Raw genomic sequence first — 24,836 nt, 5'->3', positions numbered from 1 at the left:
AAACGGGTGTCATTCCTAAGCATTCTCTGATTTGGCCATCGTTATAGTCGTGTAGGAATATGTTCTGAAGCATTGTTAAAGTTTCTCTCCAGTAATGATTCATTTCACGAGAAAGCAGTTTTTAAAACATGTGCTTTGGGGATGCATGTGTGTAATCCCAAACCCAATACTGTGAACAGAGAATTCGTGGATATAGTCTCTGCCTTCTAGGATTGTACCACTGAAAACACCTTAGTGGGAGAACACAGATAGAAGTGTAAAAAGTTCATGGAGTTTCTGAATGGACAGGATATGTTTATATAATTTATTAATCAAGTGTAGGTGTATTTAGAAGTAGGGGATAAAGGTCAGTTTTATCAGGGAGGAGAAGTTGTCACTAGTAGCTGTAGGAAGTTCAGTGAAAGGAGAATATGTGGTTCTTGATCTTGTGGGAGTTACAGAAAAATGTTCTGTAGTAATGAACTCTAGTGACAGCTTCCCTTTCGCACACTCTACTCTAGACCCTAGTGACTTCATCTTTGGATCTTTGAAGAGTTCTGTTAGGTCTTCTGCCTCTTTCCTGTATGTTAAATAAGTATTTTCCTTAGACATCATTCTTTATTATATAGTTTCAGTGATGCACATGTTAGCCCTTGGACTTTTCCCTCCCTTTTTTTAAAAAATTAATTTATTTATTTTTGGCTGCGTTGGGTCTTCGTTGTTGTGCGTGGGCTTTCTCTAGTTGCTGTGAGGGGGGCTTCTCTTCGTTGTGGTGCACGGGCTTCTCATTGCAATGGCTCCTCTTGTTGAGGAGCATGGGCTCTAGGCGTGGGGGCTTCAGTAGCTGTGGCACGTGGGCTCAGTAGTTGTGGCGCACGGGCATCGCTGCTCCGTGGCATGTGGGATTTTCCCGGACCAGGTCTCGAACCCGTGTCCCCTGCATCAACAGACAGATTCTCAACCACTGCGCCACCAGGGAAGCCCCCCTCCTTTTGTTTTTTTATCTTGTATTCTCCACCTAGTCCTGAGTAGACTGTGCCATTTCTGCCCTTGCTTTCAGGCCACTGAGCATTGTCCTCTTACTGGAATTTCCTTCTTCATCCTTGTGTTTTATATTCTCTGCAGTTCCTATTTGAAACATTTAAAAATGTACTTAAAGCCCAGATCCTTTCCTGACTCAATTTACCTGGTCTAATTGACCTTATCACATGCTTCACTAAAGAGTTCAAGGTAACTTGATTTCTCCCTCTTCTCTATCTCAGGATTTCTGTGTTCTCTCATCTTTTAAATCTCAAAGAAGGAAGTATTCATCCTCTTTTCCAAGGCTAATCCCTCTATGTTCTTGATTTCATTCCCTCTCATAGGCTGTAGGCCCTTGTTATGTATGTTATTTTCTCTTTGTCTTATACCTCAAATAAAAACAAAACAACATGATTTCCCTGAGTTTTGTAACCTACCTAAGCTACTTTGTAATCTCATTTTTGCTTTACCAGCAACCTTCTTGAAAAACGAGTTTGTATTCACTGTCTCAGCTTCTTCACCTTGTATACATCCCCCATATTGTGATTTGGCTTCTACAAATAAATTCCCCCAAAGTGTTGTCTTCAAGGTTCCCAGTAACTTTGTGTGTTTGTTTATTTACTTTTTAATTGAGATGTGACTTATCTACAGTGTGCAAATCAAAGGTTCGTTCAGCCCATGAACTTTTACAGAATGAATACACCTATGTGACCACACCTCAGATCAGGATGTAGAACATTTCCAGTACCCTAGAATGTTCCTTTGTACTTTCTCCCAGGTATTACCCTTCTCCAGAGGTAACCACTCTCCCAAACTCTATCACCATGGATTAGTTTTGCCTCTTCTGAACTTCATATAAATGGAATCATACAGTTTGTACTCTTTTGTGACTAGATTCTTTCATTATGTCTGTGAGATTCATCTGTGTTGTTGCTTTTAGAAAAAGCTTGTTCTTTTTCATTGCTGTGTGATTTTCCATTGTGTGATTATACCATGATGGATACTAAAACTTTTCCTTTTTTTTTTAATTAAAAAATAATGTGTGTTGGGGCTTCCCTGGTGGCGCAGTGGTTAAGAATCGCCTGCCAATGCAGGGGACACAGGTTTGAGACCTGGTCCGGGTAGATCCCACATACCACGGAGCAACTAAGCCCGTGCGCCACAACTACTGAATCCCGTGCGCCTAGAGCCCGTGTTCCGCAACAAGAGAAGTCACCGCAATGAGAAGCCTGCACACTGCAAGGAAGAGTAGACCCCACTCGCCGCAACTAGAGAAAGCCCACGCAGCCATGAAGACCCAACGCAGCCAAAAATTAAAAAAAAAAAAAAAAATGTGTGGCTATTTGTGAAAAGTTTTCATTGTGAATTACACAGAGAGATGCAGCAGTCCCAGGGACCTTTACATGATTAAATATGATAGCCTTTCCCCATTCCTCATCTTCTCTGACCTCTGTGAACTATTTGTCACTCTTGACCATGTGTTCCTTCTTTTTTTTGTTTTTGTTTTTTTGTTTTTCTCTTTATTAGGTGCATTCAAGTGTACAATACAATTGTTAAACGTTTCTGGTGAAATAAACGTCGGTTATTTTATAGTGAGCTTTTATACTACAATTATGCATTTTAAAGTGTCTTTTATCTGATATTAGTATGACTACCTCAGCTTTATTTTGATTAATTTTTGCATGTGTTCCTTCTTGATATTTTCTTCTCTTTTGTCATAATGTCCATTCTACTCCTGTTACTCTGACTGCTTCTTGGGTGTCTTTTACTGTTTTCTGTCTCTGTCCCCAATATGTTCCTTGCGGATATGTCCTCTGTCCTTAGCTTTTTTCTTTTGGCCACACTGTGCAGCTTGGGGGATCTTAGTTCCCCCACTAGGGATTGAACACGGACCCCCACAGTGAAAGTACCAAGTCCTAACCACCGGACTGCCAGGGAATTCCCAGCGTTTTTCTTAATTGTACTTTGTTTTTTAGCAGGCTTACCCTATTTGTGGCAAGTGCTTAGGATGTATAATAGGGTCTGTAGTTCTCTTTGTTCATAGCATTGTGTCACAGAACCTCCTTGTAGAGTGATCTGAGTCTCTAGGCCTGACCTCTTTCCTTAGCTCTACATTTCCATTTCTGGGCTTAATATTTCCACATTAGACCCTCAGCATTTGTGATCTTAACATTTGTGATTTTCATAAACTGATAGTGTCCTTCAAAGTCCATAACTAGAAATTATTTGATGTTGAAAAGTTAAAAATTTCAGTTTCGTGTGTTATGAGGCTGGATGGATTATTCCATTCATTCAGGGAATAAGAACCTGGCTGATCACCAAGCATCTACCTTTCACAAATGACTTTGTTCTCCATTTCTCATGATACGGAATAATGCTTGTTACATGTTATACCATGCGGGTATTTAGGAATAATTTCTGAACAGGATGCAGAACTTGGATCTCTAGCTCAGTGGCTTACTGTATCATTGAAATAGAATCCATTATTTCTCCTTTGAAATGTGGTCTCCCCGTGTCTTTCCTTTTTCTTGTCATCAAACTTGAAATTATATCCATGGTCTTTGACTTTTCCCTCTCCCTTGACCCCCTTATCCAGGTTCTGCTGATTCTGTCTTCATAACATCTTTCAAATCTTTGTTCTCACTGTCATCACCTTAATTCAGCATTTATAAATTTTTGTCTTGGTTGTTGTAATATTTTAACTGCATTTACTTGTTTTTAGTCTTTTAACCTCTGATTTATTCTGCATTCTAATTAAAAAAAAGATTGGAACTCCTTGCCTACCTGAGTTCCAGTGATAGATAAGTATTTGTTAAATGATCATTTTATTGCTTTATCTTCAGAAACTTTCATTAGCTTCTTGATACCATAGAATAAAGTTTGAAGACCTTGGCATTCAAGGTCTACTTGATACTTATCACTTTTTATTAGAATCAGAGTTAGAGGCCCCTTCTCTTGGTTCCCAAGACTTTGCTTTGTCTCCATTGTAGCGTACATTATTGAAATAGTTTGTCTCTCTCATAAGTAAGTTCTTTGAGGCCCAGACTCTTTCATTTACCTAGGGCCTAGTATGGTATTTGAAACATAGTTATTAGTCTGAATATTTATTAGAAACATAGATATGTGTGCTGGCACTTGAAACATGTATTTCCTCATTCTGATTGGCTGTCAGTCTCTCATCAGAGAAAAAACTCCTCAGAGGCTGTTTTATTCATCATTATACCAGCCTTTAGTGTTTTAACTGGTACGTAATGGACATTCAGTAAATATTTGTTTACTGCTTAGGCATTTTCATATGTATATATATATTTTAAATTTATTTATTTATTTATTTAATTTATTTATATTTGGCTGTGTTGGGTCTTCGTTGCTGCGTGTGGGCTTTCTCTAGTTGCAGCAAGCGGGGGCTACTCTTCGTTGCAGTGTGCGTGCTTCTCGTTGTGGTGGCTTCTCTTATAGAACACGAGCTCTAGGCGCATGGGCTTCAGTGGTTGTGGCACACAGGCTCAGTGGTTGTGGCACACAGGCTCAGTATTTGTGGCTTGCGGGCTCTAGAACTCAGGCTGAGTAGTTGTGGTGCATGGGCTTAGTTGCTCCAATGGCATGTGGGATCTTCCCGGACCAGGGATCAAACCTGTGTCCCCTGCATTGGCAGGCGGATTCTTAACCACTGTGCCACCAGGGAAGTCCCCATATATTTATTTTAATTAATCATTCATCTGAAAAGCTCTTTCTTCTCTGTCTTTGCTCATTAAAATTCTACTCAAGTTTCCAGGCCTAACTCATGCCACAGAAACTGTTCTGTGAAGTTGTTTTTCCATGATTGGGCTGTAGTAAATAGCACTTCTATCCTTCTGTATTCATTTTGTATTATTTCATATCTGCTTTTAAGTTGTAAATTACTGAGGGTAGGAACTATATCATCATTTTATCTATCATAATGCATAGTCAAGGGCTTTGTCACAATAGATGTTAAGTAGTTACTTGTTGACTGAATGAATTATTTGTGGACTGAATGAATAGAAAAAGATTAAAATATTTTGAATTTTGAATTCTCTTGGCATCATTAAGGAATTTTCAAAATTATTTTCATGGAAATCAGTATCTTCTCTTTATTCTGCACTATAATATTAGTATACGGGCAAAAGCATGAGGCACAAAACATACAGAGGGGAAGCTGCATATATTGTGTAGGGAACTGTAATCAATTTAGTATTGTTGGAAGTTGAACTTGAAGCTATAGATGTTGAGTTAAGAGACTAAAGGAGCCTAGATTGTAGATGGTCTTTAGTATTATGTAAAAAGATAGTAAGTAGGGAAGCAGGGTGGTCTTTCTTGTTTTTTAGCTGGATTACTCTGGCAGCTGTGTGGAGGATACAATGTAGGACATGGTGATTGAGACATGGGCATTTGAGAATTTTTCTGAGTTTTCAATACAGAATGTCTATTTATTTATTTAGTTAGGCTGCGCTGGGTCTTAGTTGGGGCACGCGGGATATTTAGTTGCAGCATGTGGGCTCTTAGTTGCGGCATGTGGACTCTTAGTTGTGGCATGCGGACACTTATTGTGGTGTGCATGTGGAATCTGATTCCCTGACCAGGGATCGAACCCGGGCTCCCTGCATTGGGAGTGTGGAGTCTTACTCACTGGACCACCAGGGAAGTCCCTCAATACAGAATGTTTATTGGCCCTCCCCCCCCTCTTGTCCAGAAGTAATATGAATAAGGGCCAGCTCCTGAAAACCTGTTACCTTTGGAAGATTTGATTTCATCAGAGGTACTGGGAGCAGAGAGCCTGGGATGGTTGAAGCAGGTTGGACAGTGTTTCCTGATGAGGGTAGGACACATCTGCCTCCAGATTTTTCCCATCTTTGTTTTACTGGATGCCCATAGCCTAAGATCAACCTAAAAGCTTTTTCCACCCCAGTTATTCATGGTGACCTATGATCAGGACTGTGAGAGGCAGCTTAATATTGCAATCATTATGCCTCCTTTATTGCTGGTCTTAGCTGCTTATGATTCTCTGCTAAATTTGCCACCTAGCTTTGTACTTTCTTGATAAAATCCCTATGGCACCTTGGTAATTATTACTTTTTATCAGCAGTTATTGGTTGTTTTTCTTCATTATATACATACTTGGGGTTCCAAAGAGTTTTGAAAACCAGGTTGTTGGGTCAAGGGCTAGCCCTGGGGGAAGAGGAAAAAGTCCTCAAGGGAGAGCAGAGACTAGACATTATTGGCAGTAAGGACTTACACAAAATGCATTGTTAGTCAGACATAGTTGACCACCTTTTTGTTGTTCCTCATTGTTAACTCCCAAACTCTTTTCTCTGCACCGTAGCCATGTGTACAGTGGAAGTACAGTAAATAATTGATGGGGAAAATTGACATAAACCTGAGCCTCTTACTTCCATATTCATTAGGTACTTTTCATCTTTACCAATAATTGTTCTGCCTCTAAAATCTTAGTTTTGAGCTTGCCAGACTCTGACCTTCACATCATCTTCTGTTTCTCTAGCTCACATTTATTTTAGGATTTCCTCTCCAAAAATTGTTCAAACGCTTTGGAACCTCTGGTCTGTTGATTTTTTTTAAAAAAATAAATTTATTTATTTATTTATTTATGGCTGCATTGGGTCTTCGTTGCTGCATGCAGGCTTTCTCTAGTTGCAGCGAGCAGGGGCTACTCTTCATTGCGGTGCACGGGTTTCTCTTTGCGGTGGCTTCTGTTGTTGTGGAGTATGGGTTCTAGGTGGGCTTCAGTAGTTGTGGCATGGGGGCTCAGTCGTTGTGGCTTGTGGGCTCTAGCGCGCAGGCTCAGTAGTTGTGGCGCATGGGCTTAGTTGCTCCGTGGCACGTGGGATCTTCCCAGACCAGGGCTCGAACCCATGTCCCCTGCATTGGCAGGCGGATTCTTAACCACTGAGCCAGCAGGGAAGTCCAGACTACCTTTTCATTGTCAGTCACCTCATGCCTCTACTTTCCTCCTTGTCCAACTTAACATTTCATGGGCTATCATAATTACTGCTATGCATGTACCTTCAGTACCTTCTATCATACCTGCTTGAGAAAATTCCAACCATGATTAAACCAACTCTGCCTATTCTGCCCTTGTGTCTAGGCAGCTGAATGTGGCTGGAGGAAAACACAACGATGCTGACATCTAAATTTGTGATCATGAACCTAAGGAGTCTTTCAGCAATGACAGTCAATCCTATGACATTCCCTAGTCCATTCACTTTTTTTTTTTTTTTTTTTTTGGCAGTGCCACACGGCTTGTGGGATCTTTGTTCCCAGACCAGGGATTGAACCCAGGCCCTCAGCAGTGAGAGTACGGAGTCCTAACCACTGGACCACCAGGGAATTCCCTCCATTCACTCTTAAATGATAGTTTAATCGTTCTCCTCAAACTTTTAGCACTCTATTTGTCCTCTTTACTCTCAGTTGATGTCCTTGCTTCCTGTTTCACTGAAGAAAAAACAAAGATAATCCTACAAGCTCCCATTACAAGTCACCCAACCTACCTATATCTGTACCCGCATTCTTTTTTTTTTTTTTTTTTTGCTGTACGCGGGCCTCTTACTGTTGTGGCCTCTCCCGCTGCGGAGCACAGGCTCCGGACGTGCAGGCTCAGCGGCCATGGCTCACGGGCCCAGCCGTTCCGCGGCATGTGGGATCTTCCCGGACCGGGGCACGAACCTGTGTCCCCCGCATCCGGCAGGCAGACTCTCAACCACTGCACCACCAGGGAAGCCCTGTACCCGCATTCTTTTCCCTCTCTCTTATTGCTATGGATAATCTGTTCCTATTCCCATCTAAGGCCAACCCCTACATCTAAATAAGAGTTTTATTCTTGGAATTATTCTTTCCTACTCCTGAGTCATTAATGTTTTTTTTCTGTTGATGATTCTCATCAGCATACAAGCATGCTACAATATTTTCAATCTTGAAAAAACTTCATTAACCCTGCATTCCCTCTCATTCATTCATCCTTGGATTCAAGAAGTTTTTTTTGTTTTGTTTTTGTTTTTTTAAAATTTTTTGGTTACTGTTGGGATTATAGAAGTGAAAAAGGCAGATGACAAACCCTGCTTTCAAAGTTTCTATTCTAGTAGAGGGAATCAGATAATAAAAGAAATAAGTAAAATATGTAGTATGCTATACGGTGATAAATACTACAAAGACAATAAAGCAGGGAAGGGGAATATAGAGTGATGGGGGATTTTATGGCTTAAATAGCATTATCAGGAAAGGCATCTCTTTGGAATGAGATGTTTGAGTAAAGACCTGAAGAATGTAAGAGATTGAGGCATTTAGATTATGTGTGGGGAAGAGTATACTTGGTAGAGGGAATAGGAAGCACCTTGGGGTAGAAGCATACTTCCAGCTCTAAAATTTGTGTTTGAGGAACACCAAGGAAGCCAAGTGTGGCTGGAGTAGAGTAAGAGGAAGAGTAGTAGGTGAGCTCAGAGGGGAAAGATGGGGAGAGGAGGGCTGAACTGTGGAGAGTTTCAGATTGGTAAGGGTCTTACAGGCAGCTGTGAGGATTTTGACTTTCATGTTGAACGAGATGAGAAGCCATTGGAGAGTTTTGAGCATAAGAATCACGTGATCTAACATTTATTTTAATCCCACTTATTTGGCTACTTTAGCGAGCATTGACTGAATGGGTATGTGGAACCAGTTAAGAGGCTCTTGCAGTTATTCAGGCAAAAGAGCAAGGGATACGAAATAATTGTGAGTAGGAGAGTGCTCCTCTTTATAACAAAACTACTTGAAAGAGTTGTCTATATCTTCTTTCATTTCCTCTTCTCTTGAACCCATTCCAGTCAAGTCAGGCTTTAGTCCCCCGTCATTCCACTGAAACACTTATGTGAAGGTCATCATTGGTCTAACCCAGTGGCCAGTTTTCAGTCTTCATCTCACTCGACCTGTTGCTTTTGACATGGTTGATCATTCCATCATTTGGCTCCTGGGACCATGCTGTCTTGGTTTTCTTCCAATCTCACTGGTGCTTGAGAGCGTTCAGTATTTTTTTTTTTTTTAACATCTTTATTGGGGTATAATTGCTTTACAATGGTGTGTTAGTTTCTGCTTTATAACAAAGTGAATCAGTTATACATATACATATGTTCCCATCTCTCTTCCCTCTTGCGTTTCCCTCCCTCCCACCCTCCCTATCCCACCCCTCCAGGCTGTCACAAAGCACCGAGCCAATATCCCTGTGCCATGCGGCTGCTTCCCACTAGCTATCTACCTTACTACGTTTGTTAGTGTGTATATGTCCATGACTCTCTCTCGCCCTGTCACAGCTCACCCTTCCCCCTCCCCATAACCTCAAGTCTGTTCTCTAGTAGGTCTGCGTCTTTATTCCTACTGAACGCTCTAGCAGGAATAAAGACGCAGACCTGCTAGAGCGTTCAGTATTTAATCTGCTTTTGCAGTCTATTCTCTCTCCTGATGTAATCTCATCAGATTGTATTACTTAACATTCCATCTCTGTGCTGCTGATTCCCACATTTATTTCTCTAGTCTTGACCTTTCTTTTGAGCTCTCCTATTTTCAGTTGTGTATGTAACATTTCTATTTGGGTAGCTAATAGACCTTTCAAACTTAATGGGTCCAAAGCTGAACCCTGTTTTTCACTTCCCATTCCACTGCTTCCCCAGTCTTTCCCACATCAATAAATGGCACTATCATTCACTCATTTATTTAGAGCAAAACATGGAAGTTGTTTTTGATTCTTTTCTTAACCTCATATTCCACATTCAGCCCATCAGTTCTGGTTGGTGCTACATTCAAATTGCATGAGACTTTTCCCCACTAGCTCCATCACTACCTTAATCTTAGCCTCTATCATCTTTCATCTGGATTACTATAAAAGTCTCCAAACCTGTCTTCCTGATTCTGTTCTTTTACCTCCTCTCCCCTCCGCCCCCATGATAATTTGCACACAGCAAGATCGGTATCATCCTGTAAAAGCTAAAATCAAAGTTTGTTACCATCCCCTACTCAAAAGTGGCTTTCCATCACAGTTGATCAAAATGGAAGGTGCTTGCTTTGTACTTAAAGTCTGCATGATCTGCCTCTTGGCCTTCTCTAACCTCATTTCCTTCTACTCCTCCTCTTGTTACTGAGCTCTGTTCACACTGGCTGCCTTGATGGTCTCCAAATATATTAAGCATGCTCCTGCCTGAGGACATTTTAAAAATTATTAATTGAGGACTTCTATACTTGGTAGTTTTCTCTACGTGAGGGGTTCTTTTTCTGGATATATTTATATGACTGGCTTCCTCATTTCATTTAGGTCTCTGTTCAGATAAAGGCCTTCCTTGACCAGCCTTTTTATTATTATTTTTTAAAATAAATTTGTTTATTTTATTTATTTTTGGCTGTGTTGGGTTTTCATTGCTGCATGCAGGCTTTCTCTAGTTGCGGCGAGCGGGGGCTACTCTTCGTGGCGGTGTGTGGGCTTCTCATTGCGGTGGCTTCTCTTGTTGCAGAGCACGGGCTCTAGGCGAGCGGGCTCAGTAGTTGTGGCGCACAGACTTAGTTGCTCCGCGGCATGTGGGATCTTCCCGGACCAGGACTCCGACCCATGTCTCCTGCATTGGCAGACGGATTCTTAACCACTGCGCCCCCAGGGAAGCCTGACCAGCCTTTTTAAAGTAGCACTCTTAGTCATTCCCTTCCCCTCTTTTTATTCATGTCCTTTATTCACCTGTTACTGTCACATATTTGTTATTTATTGTCATTCTCACACATTAGGATATATGGTTCATGAGGGTAGGAATTTGGGTTGGTTTTTCCTTACTGCTGTATCTCCAGCTTCTAGAATTGTATATAGGAGGTACTAAATAAATACTTCTTGAGTGAATGTATAGTGATTAAGTCATTCTCTGACCTCAGATTCCAACTCTATTACCTGATGCAAGTTACTTAAGTTCTTTAAGCCTTACTTATCCCATATAAATGTAATGGACATACTATCATTACCGATTTCATAGGGTTATTGTTAGGATTTAATAAATTAATCCATGTAAAACACTTATTACAAAGCCTGATACCAGTGAGCACTCAATAATGGTTAATTATTATATTTTTAGGGTAAGTGCGTAGAATGTGTGAATATAGAGTTCATATTTTTCTGTGTTCTCATCTGGTTTTATAAAGAAATATAATAGAAAAAGGTATGTCTTGACCTTTGATTTGTTGTTGTTATTGAACTCTTTTACTTTGTTCAGCTTGAAAAGATGGCTTTAATTTGTGCGTTTTTCCCTTTAGGGAAACTTTTATGGATTTCTTTCTTAACTAACTGGCTTAGAAGATATTATATATATATATATATATATATATATATATATATATAGTCTCCCTAGATTTTAGAACATAATTAAGAGCAAATTCAGGCCAAGGAAACCGCATTTTAAAATTCTGTAATATCGTTTTAGTTGTACCAACTTTAATGTAACAAAATATTTTCTAAGGGTGAACCTGGGTAGCAGATGCACAAATCCTTTAACCTTTAATGTGTTGGGAGGTTAACAAGCCACATAGTTTCTCTGCCTGTATTTCAGCAAAGCAGAGGTAATATAGTACTGTCTGGCCTTCTAATTTTCATGACTATTTGAGATCTTCAAGAATGTTTTAAAGACAAAAGAGTTTAAAAATAGTTGGGATTGGGAATTTCGTGACATTCCAGTGGTTAGGACTCTGTGCTTTCACTGCCACGGGCCCAGTTTCAATCCCTGGTTGGGGAACTAAGATCCTGCAAGGTGCGTGGTGCAGCCAAAAAAAAAAAAAAAAGTTGGTATTAATTCTTAAAAAGTCCTTAAGTTGTTTCAAAAGGGTGTTACCAAGATGATTTCTTTTTTAGGTGACCCCAGGAAATCTGAGTCCTGCCTTTGACCAGTAAGAGAATGGGACATTTTACTACTAGCTCTCATGCTAGTAGTCTTCTATATATTTATTATTATTATTTTTAAATATTTATTTATTCGTTTAGGCTATGCCGGGTCTTGGTTGCGGTGCGCGGGATCTTCGTTGCAGCATGCAGGATCATTTTTTTTTTAGTTGCAGCATGCGCACTTCTCAGTTGTGGCATGCGGACTTCTTATTTGCGGCATGCGAACTCTTAGTTGCAGCATGCATTTGGGATCTAGTTCCCCAACCAGGGGTTGAACCCGGGCCCCCTGCATTGGGAGTGCGGAGTCTTACCCACTGGATCACCAGGGAAATCCCAGTACTCTTTTATATTTAAGAACACTAGTTGCTGTAAAAAAATACATTCAAAAGAACCTAGAGTAATGGAGGCTCTACCATTTTCTACACATGGCTTCCAAGGTCACCTGAGGCAGGTGGGGCAATCTTGTGGGAGTTGTTGATGCGCAGACCTGGAAATGGCTTAATCACTTCCACCCATATTCTGTTGCCAGAATTCAATCATAGGGCCATAGCTTGTGCCCAGGAGGAAGGTGAATCATGTTTGGTCAATATCTAGCTAGTCCTTGCAATAGCCCTCAAACCCTAATATGGTCCTCAGCTAGAACTATGTAGAAATCCTATTATTCTGGATATAGACCACCTAGAACCTTCATTCCTTATAGGCCCACAGAGTTTTGGATAATAACCGTTTTGAATGCATGTAAAGGCCTTTTTGCAGGAATACCTAGGAGGTCTGGAAAAGCTTGTTTTCCTCCGTCTGTGGCAGAGCTAGTCTCTGGCAACCCCCACACTCTTTCAGGTCTTGGTGACTAGTGATCGCTTTCTGTAGGCATTTCTCAGTTTGTCCACCCAGCCATGTGGAAGAGAAAAAAGCCATAAGAAAGCCAAGAGAAGCCAGAGAGGAAGGCGACTGGGTCTCAGCTATTTTCACTTTAATAGGCTCCTGGAAGGAAGTGTGGCCCTAGACACCCTACCTCTACATGTGCTTTGACTTCTTAAATTGTGGTAAAATACACTTACCATAAAATTCACGATTAGTGACATTCAGTACATTCAAATGTATAACCATCACCACTATCTAGTTCCAAAATATTTCCTCCTTCCCCCAGTCCCTGGCAACCACTAATCTGTTTTCTGTCTCTGTGAACTGTGAACATTTCATGTAAAGGGAATCATACAATACATGGCCTTTTATGTTTGGCTTCTTTTACTTAATGTAATGTTTTTGAGATTCATCCATATTGTAGCATATATCATCAGTATGTCATTCCTTTTTATGGCCGAGTAATATTCCATTATATGGATATACCACATTTGGTTTATTCAGTCATCAACTGATGGGCATTTGGGTTGTTTCCACCTTTTGGTGATTGTGGTAGTACCCCTATGAACATTTGTGTACAAGTTTCTGTTTGTACACCTGTTTTTCAATTTTTTGTTTCTATATATAGGAGTGGAATTGTTGGATCATATGATAATTCTATGTTTAAGTTTTTGATGAATTGTCAAACTGTTTTCCACAGTGGGTGTATCATTTTAACATTCCCACCAGCAATTTACAAGGGTTCCAGTTTGTCTGTGACCTTGCTAGCACTTGTTATTTTCCATTTTAAAAAAATCTAGCCATCCTAGTGGATAGAAATATCTCATACTTTTTAAAAAAAAAAATTTATTTATTTATTTGGCTGTGCTGGGTCTTAGTTGCGGCACACGGGATCTTTAGTTGTGGCATGCAGGATCTAGTTCCCTGACCAGGGATTGAACCCGGGCCCCTTGCCTTGGGAGCGTGGAGTCTTAACTGCTGGACAACCAGGGAAGTCTCTGTCTCTTTTTAATCTTTTCCTTTCATCTCTTCCTTTTCCTTAAAATCTGTAAGTTGAAAAACCTTGGGGCATTTGGCCTGTAGAGTTTCCCAAAGTCTAGATTGCATAGTTATGGTGCATTTCAAAATGTTTTATGTCCTGTTGTATTTCCTGCAAATTACAGCTGGATACAGAGGCTTAATCAGCCTCAGGTTCAATTCCTTTGGCAAGATTTTGGGTGGTAGTGTGTTCTTTCAACAGGAGGCATGTGATGTCTGCTTTTTGCTCTTTGATTGTAGCAGTTGCTGATGCTCAGTGCTGAGATTCGCTAATTGGGAGTTGCAAAGTAGTGATATAATTCTATCATTTTGTTTTCATTTATTAGGTGGCATAGCATTTTAAGGAGATGCTTCTCATCTACTGTTTGATTCCCAGTGGTATAGTTCATGTAAGAATGGTCTGATTCTTTCCTTTTATTTACCTAGTTTTTAAGGTAATAAATTGGTTCCCGGTCATCTTCAGATGGTGATCAGTTAGTTATTTTTTATTATCACTGTGGAGTCATACATTTAAATGTATTTGATGGGTTTCAACCCATATTTTATGTGTTTTTCTTTCTTTCTTTTTTTTTTACTGCTAATTGAAGCTCACATTGTCCTGTTGTTGTCTAGGAAGAGCCTCTTCATATTGGTTCCTTAGTCTTTTTTTTTTTTTTTTTTTTTGCGGTACGTGGGCTTCTCACTGTTGTTGCCTCTCCTGTTGCGGAGCACAGGCTCCGGACGCGCAGGCTCAGCGACCATGGCTCACGGACCCAGCCGCTCCGCGGCATGTGGGATCTTCCCGGACTGGGGCACGAACCCGTGTCCCCTGCATCGGCAGGTGGACTCTCAACCACTGCGCCACCAGGGAAGCCGGTTCCTTAGTCTTTTTGACCCAATCCTAATAGTTTTGATAATTTTCTTGCTATCTCTTACGTTCAACTGTTCCAGGCTCATTTTCCACCTTAGACCTGGAATTAGCTGTTTCTCTAAGAACTCCTGGCTTCTTTTAATGGGAAATGGAATTTCAGAACACCTGCAGTCTAGATCCTAGGGATACTTATTGCTACTAGGTTGATCATTGTTCCTATGACCTTTCAGTGGATAGAGTTAGAAATAAATATAATAAAAACTATCTTGGCAATCAACAGTGATATTGACAAAGGACTACAGAGGTTTTTTTTAAACTTAATCTCCCATTTATTACATTAGTATCTCCTTTCTTTCATACCAAGAATCATGTTCCCAAAGACTCAGGGGATGATAAAATTAGAATATCCAGGAATTACTAATTTGCTTTATCATATGTTAACTGTATAACAGTCTCTAGTGGCACTACTAATGTACTACCACCAATGATTAATGAAAACTGTTAAAAAATTCTTTTGTGTATGTTGTCTCCACCTTCTCCCCTCATTTTTTGGTTGACCTATATCTACATTGTCAGATCATGTAGCCATTATATACTATACTCTCTCCCTTTTAATGAACACTTATTTATAATTTTATAAATGACCATATATTTAATGCTAATCACCATATTGATACATCTCTGGTTTTTTTTTTAATTGAAGTATTGTTGATTTATAGTGTTGTGTTAGTTTCTGGTATACAGCAAAGTGATTCAGATATACATATATATTTACATATAAATATATATATTCTTTTTCAAATTCTTTTCCATTATAGGTTATTACAAGTTCCCTGTGAATATAGTTCCCTGTGCTATGCAGTAGGACCTCGTCATTCTAGTTATTTTGATTGTATGAATCTTTTGTTTTTTTGTTTTTTCTTTTCTTTTTTGTGGTACGCGGGCCTCTCACTGTTGTGGCCTCTCCCGTTGCGGAGCACAGGCTCTGGACGCGCAGGCTCAGCGACGGCCATGGCTCACGGGCCCAGCCGCTTCGCGGCATGTGGGATCCTCCCGGACCAGGGCATGAACCCGCGTCCTCTGCATCGGCAGGCGGACTCTCAACCACTGCGCCACCAGGGAAGCCCCGAATCTTTTGTTTTTAAACATTTGTTTATTTTATTTTATTTTTTATTTTTTTTGGCCGCACAGTGTGGCATGTGGGATCTTAGTTCCCCGACCAGGGATCGAACCCATGCCCCCTGCAGTGGAAGCGCAGAGTCTTAACCACTGGACTGCCAGGGAAGTCCTGATTGTATGAATCTTCTTCTTTAGTACATTCCTTAGGAACGACCTGTTGGAACAATATTCTCTGAGTTATTTTATATTGATAACATTTTGCCTGTGCCCTTTACCTTGAAGATTAGTTTTCCTGGATATAAAATCCTGGGCTCATACTGCCTTTCTTTGAGTATCTTATATAGTATCTTGTAACCCTGTTTTTCTTCTGGCATAAAGAATTGTTGTCGGGACTTCCCTGGTGGCACAGTGGTTAAGACTCCATGCTCCCAATGCAGGGGGCCCGGGTTTGATCCCTGGTCAGGGAACTAGATCCCACATGCCTGCCACAACTAAGGAGCCTGCGTTGCTGCAACTAAGACCCAGTGCAGATAAATAAATATTAAAAAAAAAACGTTGCCATAGTCTGATAGTGATGCAGGTTTTTCTAATAGGTCATTTTTTTTTTAATGCTGAAATGATTTTTCTGTTAAAGTCCAGTTATTATACTAAAATATATCTTGGTGTTGGTCATTTTGGATTTATATGTCATGCATGTGGTGTGCTCTTCCAGGATGTAGTTTTCATATATATAGTTTTAATTTCAGCAAAGTTTTTGAATTATAATTTTAGTATTGATATTCGTTCTGTTGCCTTGCTTTGATTTTCTTCTGCAGGGACTTCTATTTGCTGTATGTTGGATCTTCTTTGCCTCTCTTCAACATATCATTTTCTCTCAAACATTTTTTTTCCTCTTCATAAAAAAATAAACAGAAACACCCAAAGCATTTCATCTTCTGTGCCTCTTAAGGCATTATCTCTTGTTTGTATTCTGTCTTGTGTTCCTTCAAATTTAGTCTTTTTTTTTTTTTTACAATGGAATACTATAATAAAGTATTATGAATGAACTCCAGCTACATGTATCAACATGGATAAAACTCAGGAAACCTAATACTGATTCAAAAAAGTCATGAAAGAATATGTTTATATAAAGTTGAACAACATGCAAAATTTTACAATATATGGATGCAGTAATATGTTGTAAAACCATACAAAAAAGCAAGGCATGAAAAATGACACTGGTTACCTCAGGCAGGGGAAGGCGATGTGACTGGGGAGGGCTACATGGTGGGTTTTGTCATTCAGAAATGATTTGTTTTTGAAGCTGGGTGATGGGTACAGGTACATAGGTATTTGTTTTATAATTTATTCAAACTGTACAGATATGTATATTATAAAATTTATAATGTATTATCATGAAAAATAAATAAAATTTAAAAAACAGGAATAATTGGATAGAGTACTTGTGGGAGGGTAGATTGTTATAGGACCCTCCCTGAGGTCAGAGGGAATAAAACACTACTGCTGAAGTGGAGCTAGATGTGTAGGCGATTTCCTTGTGAAACATGGCTGTGAATGGGAACAGAACCCAGAGAGCTAAGGTGATGGTAGGAGGAGGGGCAAAGAATGATTTTTCTAAGATGGGAGATACTAGACTATGCTTGTTTGCTGCTGGGAATGACACAGAGACCATAAAGCAGGACCAGATGGGAACATAGAAGAGAAAGGGAATAATGGAAGGGGAAGGAGGGACTGGGGTCTAGGGCACTGGGCCTCAGAGATAAGGAGAGGTCCTCAGGCCCTTCATTGTAACAGGAAGGAATGAGACAAAAGATGAACACAGATACTGGGAGGTTTAGAGATTCAGTGGTGGGAAGATGAAGGCCCTGGAACAATTCTCCCATGTCTGATGGCTTTTATTTTGTCACTGAAGCGTGAGATAAGATCATTTTTCTTGGTTCAGCTGTCTTCCATCAGTCTGTGAGCGAGTCTTCACTGGAGCAGTGTGGCATGGTGGTCAAACATGTAGGCCTTGGAGGCAGGCAGGCTGGAATTTGATTTTTTTGCACCCATTTAACAAACATTTGCTGAATCGTGCCTTATACGAGTCTTGTCCTGAGTCCTGCTGAGGGCGCAAATGTATATGGCCCCTAGTCTCAGGGAGATCACTCTCTTTACGGAGCAGCCGGAGGTGGGGCCTGTCATTTCTTAATTGATCTTTTATTTCTAATTTTTTCTTAAGCTCTCTCACCTCACTGGTGAGTTTATTTGAATCTGATTCATGTTTTGTAGCATAAATGTCTTTAGTAAATTTTAAAATCATATGTTACAGAAGGAAACGCCAATGTATTTATCTGCATTTTTACTTACTGTGTTCTTTCTCTGTTCCTAAAGTTGCTTATTGTATTATTTCCTTTCTGTTTAGAGAACTTTCTTTAGCCATTCTTTTAGGATAGGTTTGCTGCCAATAAAGTCTCTTAATTATCCTTATTTCTGAAGGTCATTTTCCCTGGTTATTGCTTCTGGTTGACAGTTCGTTTCTTTCAACACTGGAAAAATACTGTGCTCCCACTTTATTCTGGACTACATAGTTTCTGATGAGAAATCTGTCATTCAAACGTTTTTGTTTTCTTTTGTTTGTAATTTTTCTGAATTTTAATTATAATGTTTCCTGGCATATTTCTTTGGGTTTATTCTGCTTGGGGTTCACTCAGCTTCTTGAATCTGTAGGTTTATGTCTTCTTCACACATTTGGGAGGTTTTCAGCCATGATTTATTCTAGTACTTTTTCTTTCTTTCTCTCTTTGTCCTTTCCTTTTGGACTCCAGTGACACAGACATTAGATCTTTAATTACAAAACCATAGGTCCTGAAGCCTCTGTTTACTGTTTTCACTTTGTTGTTCATGTTGAATAACTTCTGTTCTTCTGTCTTCCAGTTCACTGTTTCTTTATTCTGTCCTCTATGTTCTGCTGAAAAGCTTATTCACTCAGTTTTTTTATTTTGGTTATTATATATTTCAATTCTAAAATATCCATTGGGTTCTTCTTTATGTTTTATTTTTTCCTTTGATTCAAGTATGGATACCTTTGCTCATTGAAATATTTTTATCATGTATGTTTTATACCCTTTTGTCTCTCATTTCCTCTGTTACTGCCATCTTTTGTGTTTAGTTGAAGAAAAAAAATTTTTTTTTGGTGTAATGAACCGTTTTGATCCCCTTTCATTTCCTTTTGTGTGTGCTTTTTTTATATTTTCTTTTTGCTTTGCCACAGGGATTACACGTAACATCCTAAATTTATAACAGTCTAGTTTGAATTGGTACCAACTTCAATAACATACAAAAACTCTGCTCCTATACACCTCTATTCTCCCACCCCCCTTTATGTTGTTCTCACAAATTATATCTTCATACATTGTGTGCTCAGTAACATAGATTTATAATTATTTTTATGTATTTGTCTTTTAAATCATGTAGGAAATAAAAAGTGGAGTTATAAACCAAAACTATAACAATGCTCACTTTTATATTTGCTCATGTAGTTACCTTTACTGGAGATCTTTATATCTTCATATGGCTTGAAGTTCCTGTTTTGTGTCTTTTCATTTCAACCTGAAGGATTCCTTTTAGGGCTGGTGTAGTGGTAATAAACTCCCTCAGCTTTTGTTTATCTGGGTAGAAATCTAAGTTGAGAGTTTTTCCTGTCAGCACTTTTTTTTTTTTTTTTTTTTTTGCGGAATGAGGGCCTCTCACTGTTGTGGCCTCTCCCGTTGCAGAGCACAGGCTCCGGATGCGCAGGCTCAGTGGCCATGGCTCACGGGCCTAGCCGCTCCGCGGCATGTGGGATCTTCCCGGACTGGGGCACAAACCCATGTCCCCTGCATCGGCAAGTGGACTCTCAACCACTGCGCCACCAGGGAAGCCCCTGTCAGCACTTTAAATATGTCATTCCTTCTGGACTCCATAGTTCTGATGCAAAATTGGCTGTTAATCTGATTGGGGATCCCCTGTACATGATGAATTGCATCTCTCTTACTGTTTTGAATATTTTCTCCTTGTTGTTAGCTTCAACAGTTTGATTATGATATGTTTAGATGTGGGTCTGAGTTTAACCTACTTGAAGTTCATTGAGCTTCTGAACATGTAGGCTCGTGTCTCTCATCAAATTTGGGAAGTTTTTGGCAGTTATTTCTTCAGATACTCTTTCTTCCCCTTTCTCTCTTCTCCTTCTGGGATTCCCTTAATGCATATATTGTTTCTTTTGAAGATGTCCCCCGGTCCCTTAGGCTCTCTTCACTTTTCTTTTTTTTTTTTTTGCGGTACGCGGGCCTCTCACTGTTGTGGCCTCTCCCATTGTGAAGCAGTGGCTCCGGACGCGCAGGCTCAGCGGCCATGGCTCACGGGCGCAGCTGCTCCGCGGCATGTGGGATCTTCCCGGACCAGGGCACGAACCCGTGTCCCCTGCATCGGCAGGTGGACTCTCAACCACTGCGCCACCAGGGAAGCCCTCTCTTCACTTTTCTTCATTCTTTTTTTTTTTCTTGTTCCTCAGACTGTATAGTTTTAATTATCTTGTCTTCAAGATTGCTGATTCTGTCTTTGCCTGCTCAAATTTGCTATTGAACGCCCTATTGAATTTTTCACTTACTTATTGGTCTTTTTATCTCCTGAATTTCTGTTTGGTTCTTTTTAATAATTTCTGTCTTTTTGTTGATAGTGTTGTTTTGTTCATTGTTTTTCTTTAGTTCTTTGTTCATTGTTCATTTAGTTCATTGTTTTCTTTCTTTTTCTTTGTTCATTGATTTTCTTTAGTTCTTTGTCCGTGTTTTCCTTTACTGATATGACCATGCTTAAGACAATCAATTTAAAATTTACTGCTAAGTCCAATGCTGGGCTTCCTCAGGGGTGGTTTCTGTTAATTTATTTTGATTCTTTGAGTGGGCCATACTTTCTTATTTCGTTATATGTCTTGTGATTTTTTTGTTGTTGTTGAAATTTGGACATTTGAATATTGGTAACTCTGGAATACAGCTTTTTCATTTTCCCCAGGCTTTGCTGTTGTTTGATCGTTGAAGGCTGTAGTTGTCCATTTGTCTAGTGAGTTTTCCAACATTTTTTGTAGAAACTGTATTTCTTGCTGTGTGTGATACTGAAGTCTCTGTTACTTAGCTTGTGTTTTGATGAAGATTTCCTGGATTGCCAGGAGCTAAGCAAGCAAACAAACACACATCCTGGTCTTTGCAGATTGACTTTGTGCCCTCCTTTGGCCCTTAGCCAGACTTGTGCTAAGTCTAGGGATCAGCTTGAGATGAAAGCTTAAAATCTTTTTAGGTCTTTCCTGAGCATGCATTTCACCCTGGGCTTTCTAAATTGCCATATATACACAGGTGTTTTTGATTGCCCTAATTTCCCAAAGAAACTCTCCCTTTTCTCACCCAGATCTCAGGCAGTCAGTTGAATGTCTCATTGTTAATCTTTTGCCCAAGTGGCTGTGGGTATTTGGATCATCTTACAGGGTTTTAAGCAATACTTGCTGCTTTTCCACCTTGAGAAGATTGTGAGTTAGGTGAAATAGAGAGGAGTGCCTTGTGTTAGTCCTTCAGGTAGTCTCCAGATAAGTTATAACAGGTATAAACGATAAGTTGCAAGTAAGGTCTGTTCTGCTCCTTCTAGAACCAGGGGCCAGGGTCCCACACTTGGAACACCAGCTGATGTCTTTAAGATTGCCTCCACATCAAGGAGTGGGTAGGGTGAGGGCAAGTAAAAATGCCACAAAGCTTTCCTACCATTTTTAAGTTGACTTTTTTTTTTAATAGATTTTATTTATTTATTTATTGGCTGCGTTGAGTCTTCCGTTGCTGTGCGCAGGCTTTCTCTAGTTGCGGCGAGCGGGGGCTACTCTTTGTTGCGGTGTGAGGGCTTCCCATTGTGGTGGCTTCTCTTGTTGCGGAGCACAGGCTTGAGGCGCACAGGCTTCAGTAGTTGTGGCACACGGGCTTCAGTAGTTGTGGCTTGTGGGCTCTAGAACGCAGGCTCAGTAATCGTGGCACACGGGCCTAGTTGCTCCGCGGCATGTGGGATCTTTCCAGACCAGGTCTCGAACCCGTGGTCCCCTGCATTGGAAGGCGGATTCTCAACCACCGTGCCACCAGGGAAGCCCCTTAAGTTGACTTCTTGATTCAGCATTCTCTTGGTTGCCGTAAGCCTTTGACTATTTTCCAGAGTCTGACAAAGGTGGTTCTGACAGTTTCTGCTTGTTTTTTTTTTGTTTGTTTGTTTTCACGTCCTTTATCTCATTTGATTTTCTTTTTTTATAAAAAATTTTTTCTTTAAGTTTATTTTTTTAACATCTTTATTGGAGTATAATTGCTTTACAATGGCGTATTAGTTTCTGCTTTGTAACAAAGTGAATCAGCTATACATATACATATATCCCCATATCTCTTCTGTCTTTCGTCTCCCTCCCTCCCACCCTCCCTATCCCACCCCTCTAGGTGGTCACAATTTCTGCTTGTTTTTCAGTGTTTCTGTGGGGGAATGTTAGCTTGGAGCTGTGTACTCCATCATTTTGCTGATGTTTTCTTTCACTTGATTTTAATCTTTGTTTCCCCAGTGATAAATGATGTTGAGAATGGTTTCATGTGTTCATTTGCCATATTTGCCTCTTCTTTGCTGAAATGTCTTTTTTTGCACGGTATGCGGGCCTCTCACTGTTGTGGCCTCTCCCGTTGCGGAGCACAGGCTCCGGACGTGCAGGCTCAGCGGCCATGGCTCACAGGCCCAGCCACTCCGCGGCATGCGGGATCTTCCCAGACTGGGGCATGAACCCATGTCCCTTGCATCGGCAGGTGGACTGTCTACCACTGCGCCACCAGGGAAGCCCCTTGCTCATGTTTTTTTATTAGCTTGTGTGTTTTCTTATTATTGAATTGTGAAAGATCTTTATATATACTGAATGCCAGTCTTTCTCAGATGTGTTTTGCAAATATTCTTCCTCCTGTGTGATTTGTTTTCATTTTTTAACAGTATCTTTTGAAGAGTAGTAGTTTTAAAATTTGTTGAAGTCTATTTATAAATTTGTTCTTTTTAAACTTCTGCTTTGTGTGTTATCTAAGAATGCTATCTAACTCAAAAGTATAAAAATTTACTCTTGTATTTTCTTCTGAAGGTTTATACTTTTAGGTTTTATAGTTAGACTCATGATCCACTTAGAGTTAATTTTTATATATGTTGTCTTTGATATGCCTGAGGTATGGGTCAGGGTTCTTTTTTTTCGCATGTACATATCAAGCAAAGGTTTTTTGATAAGGATTAAGAGAATGTACTTTGAGTAGTATGGCACCTGGGTTTGACTCTTGGCAAGGTAGGTCAGGAAGACTCTGCCATAGGGTATGGATTTTCTTCACCTACTGAATTTCCATTCATATGGGATAAGACAACTCCTATTGAGAGCCCAGGTTCTTAGCCTGATAGACAAGTTTTTAGTGTGTAGACTTCTGTTTTCAGCTGTGAATCCTTTGCTTACTTCTAATCCTATCCTTAGTAGCATGACACAGTGTAAACACAACGCTATCCTTGTGGGTAAAGTTAGCCTGAGATTTGCTTTGATATTGTGGAGGAGGGAGATGGTTCTGACCAAGAGAGGGAGGACTCTCTGTGAGGACTCCCAGAGCAATAGGCAAAATAGCCACAACTTAGTACTCTGAATTAAAAGAGAAAGCAATAAGCTCTTAGAGTTGGAAGGAGCATGTAGAAATTGTGTAGTCAGGCAATTTTCAACCTTTTTTTTTGACAGTTGAAATTTATATGTCATATATTAGATATGTTATTGTTATGATAGATAAATACACATTATATGTAATTTCTGGCATGCAGGCTGTAATTCTGCCTTTTAAAAAATCTCACTTAAGAAAGAATGTAACATAAGCGAACTGACTTTATTTCATTGATAGTATTTACCAAGAACCTGCTTTCATTTAATTAAGAGAGTATACTGATTGCAAACTTGAGTACTTTAAGTCAATTTCAAATAATTTGTGACACGATCCTCACAATTGGTCAACATATATTTGTGTTGATGGCATCATATTGAAAGTTTTTATTTAGTCTCGTGGTTCTCAAACTTTAGTGTGCTTCACAGTCACTTAGAGGGCTTGTTAAAACACGGATTGCTGCTACCCTCCCCCAGAATTTCCTATTTAGTAGATCTGGGGTGGGGCCCTAGAATTTGCCTTTCTAACAAGTTCACAGGTGATGCTGATGCTGCTGGTCTGGGGACCACATTTTGAGAGTCACTGCTTAGGTCAACTTTCACCTTACTTTTTCAGTATCCTAGGGGCACAGTCCATTCCCTTTAAGACGGCCTTTTTTCACTGTTAGATGGTTCTTCCTATAATTAAACCTACTTCTCCTTCTGTTATTTTTATCCAGTATATCAAACTGGCCTCTGAAGTAAGAAGTTTACTCTCCTATAACAGAGGAGATAGCTCTCTTGTAGTTGAAGAGAGTTATTCATGTCTTCTTTGTTTTATTTCTTTCACGTTAAATGTTTATAGTTTCCCTAATAGTTATTGGAAGAGTACTGCAATTTGTAGTTATGTTAATATTGCCATAATAGTATTTTATTTGTAACCTTGTTTCTCTTGCTATATTCCCTGGGATTCTATCCAAGCCAGAAACCTGGAAGTCATCCTAGGCTCCTTCCCCTCCTTAACTCCCTATTTTGCTGAAGAATCATTTGAGTGTAGAAATGATAGGAACCAGATAGAAATTTGATCCAATTTAAGCAGAAAGGGGGAGCTTACTATAAGGGTACAGTGGTATGCCGTTGAATCTGAAAACATGTGGTTTGGCTGGATCTCTCATAAGTGACTAGAAATGGGAACTAGAAAACTGCAAGAAGCAAATTAGTTTGGAAGTTAGAAAGGAAGTTCCTCTTCCCATGCCCTTTTTCTTTCTTGGGCTATGTGTGGTTCTGTTTTATTTGCTTCATTCTCTTTTCCTGTCTTTTAATGAATTCTTTGGTAAATTCAGTAATGTTCTGCTGTTTTAAAAAGTGCAGTCTAGCTGAGCAAGAGAAGCAAG

At 39.9% G+C, this 24,836-nt stretch overlaps 1 protein-coding gene across 6 annotated transcripts in view; it reads left to right on the top strand.

Annotated features, from left to right (window-relative positions):
* The window catches only part of MAST2 (microtubule associated serine/threonine kinase 2), a gene marked incomplete at its 5' end in the record, with an annotated part of 201,156 nt that overhangs the window by 611 nt on the left and 175,709 nt on the right, over positions 1–24,836 (top strand). The window lies entirely within an intron of this gene.

Source organism: Grampus griseus, assembly GCF_964374135.1.
Source record: "Grampus griseus genome assembly, chromosome: 1".
NCBI lineage: Eukaryota > Metazoa > Chordata > Mammalia > Artiodactyla > Delphinidae > Grampus > Grampus griseus.
This window is presented reverse-complemented; position numbering and strand designations above follow the sequence as displayed.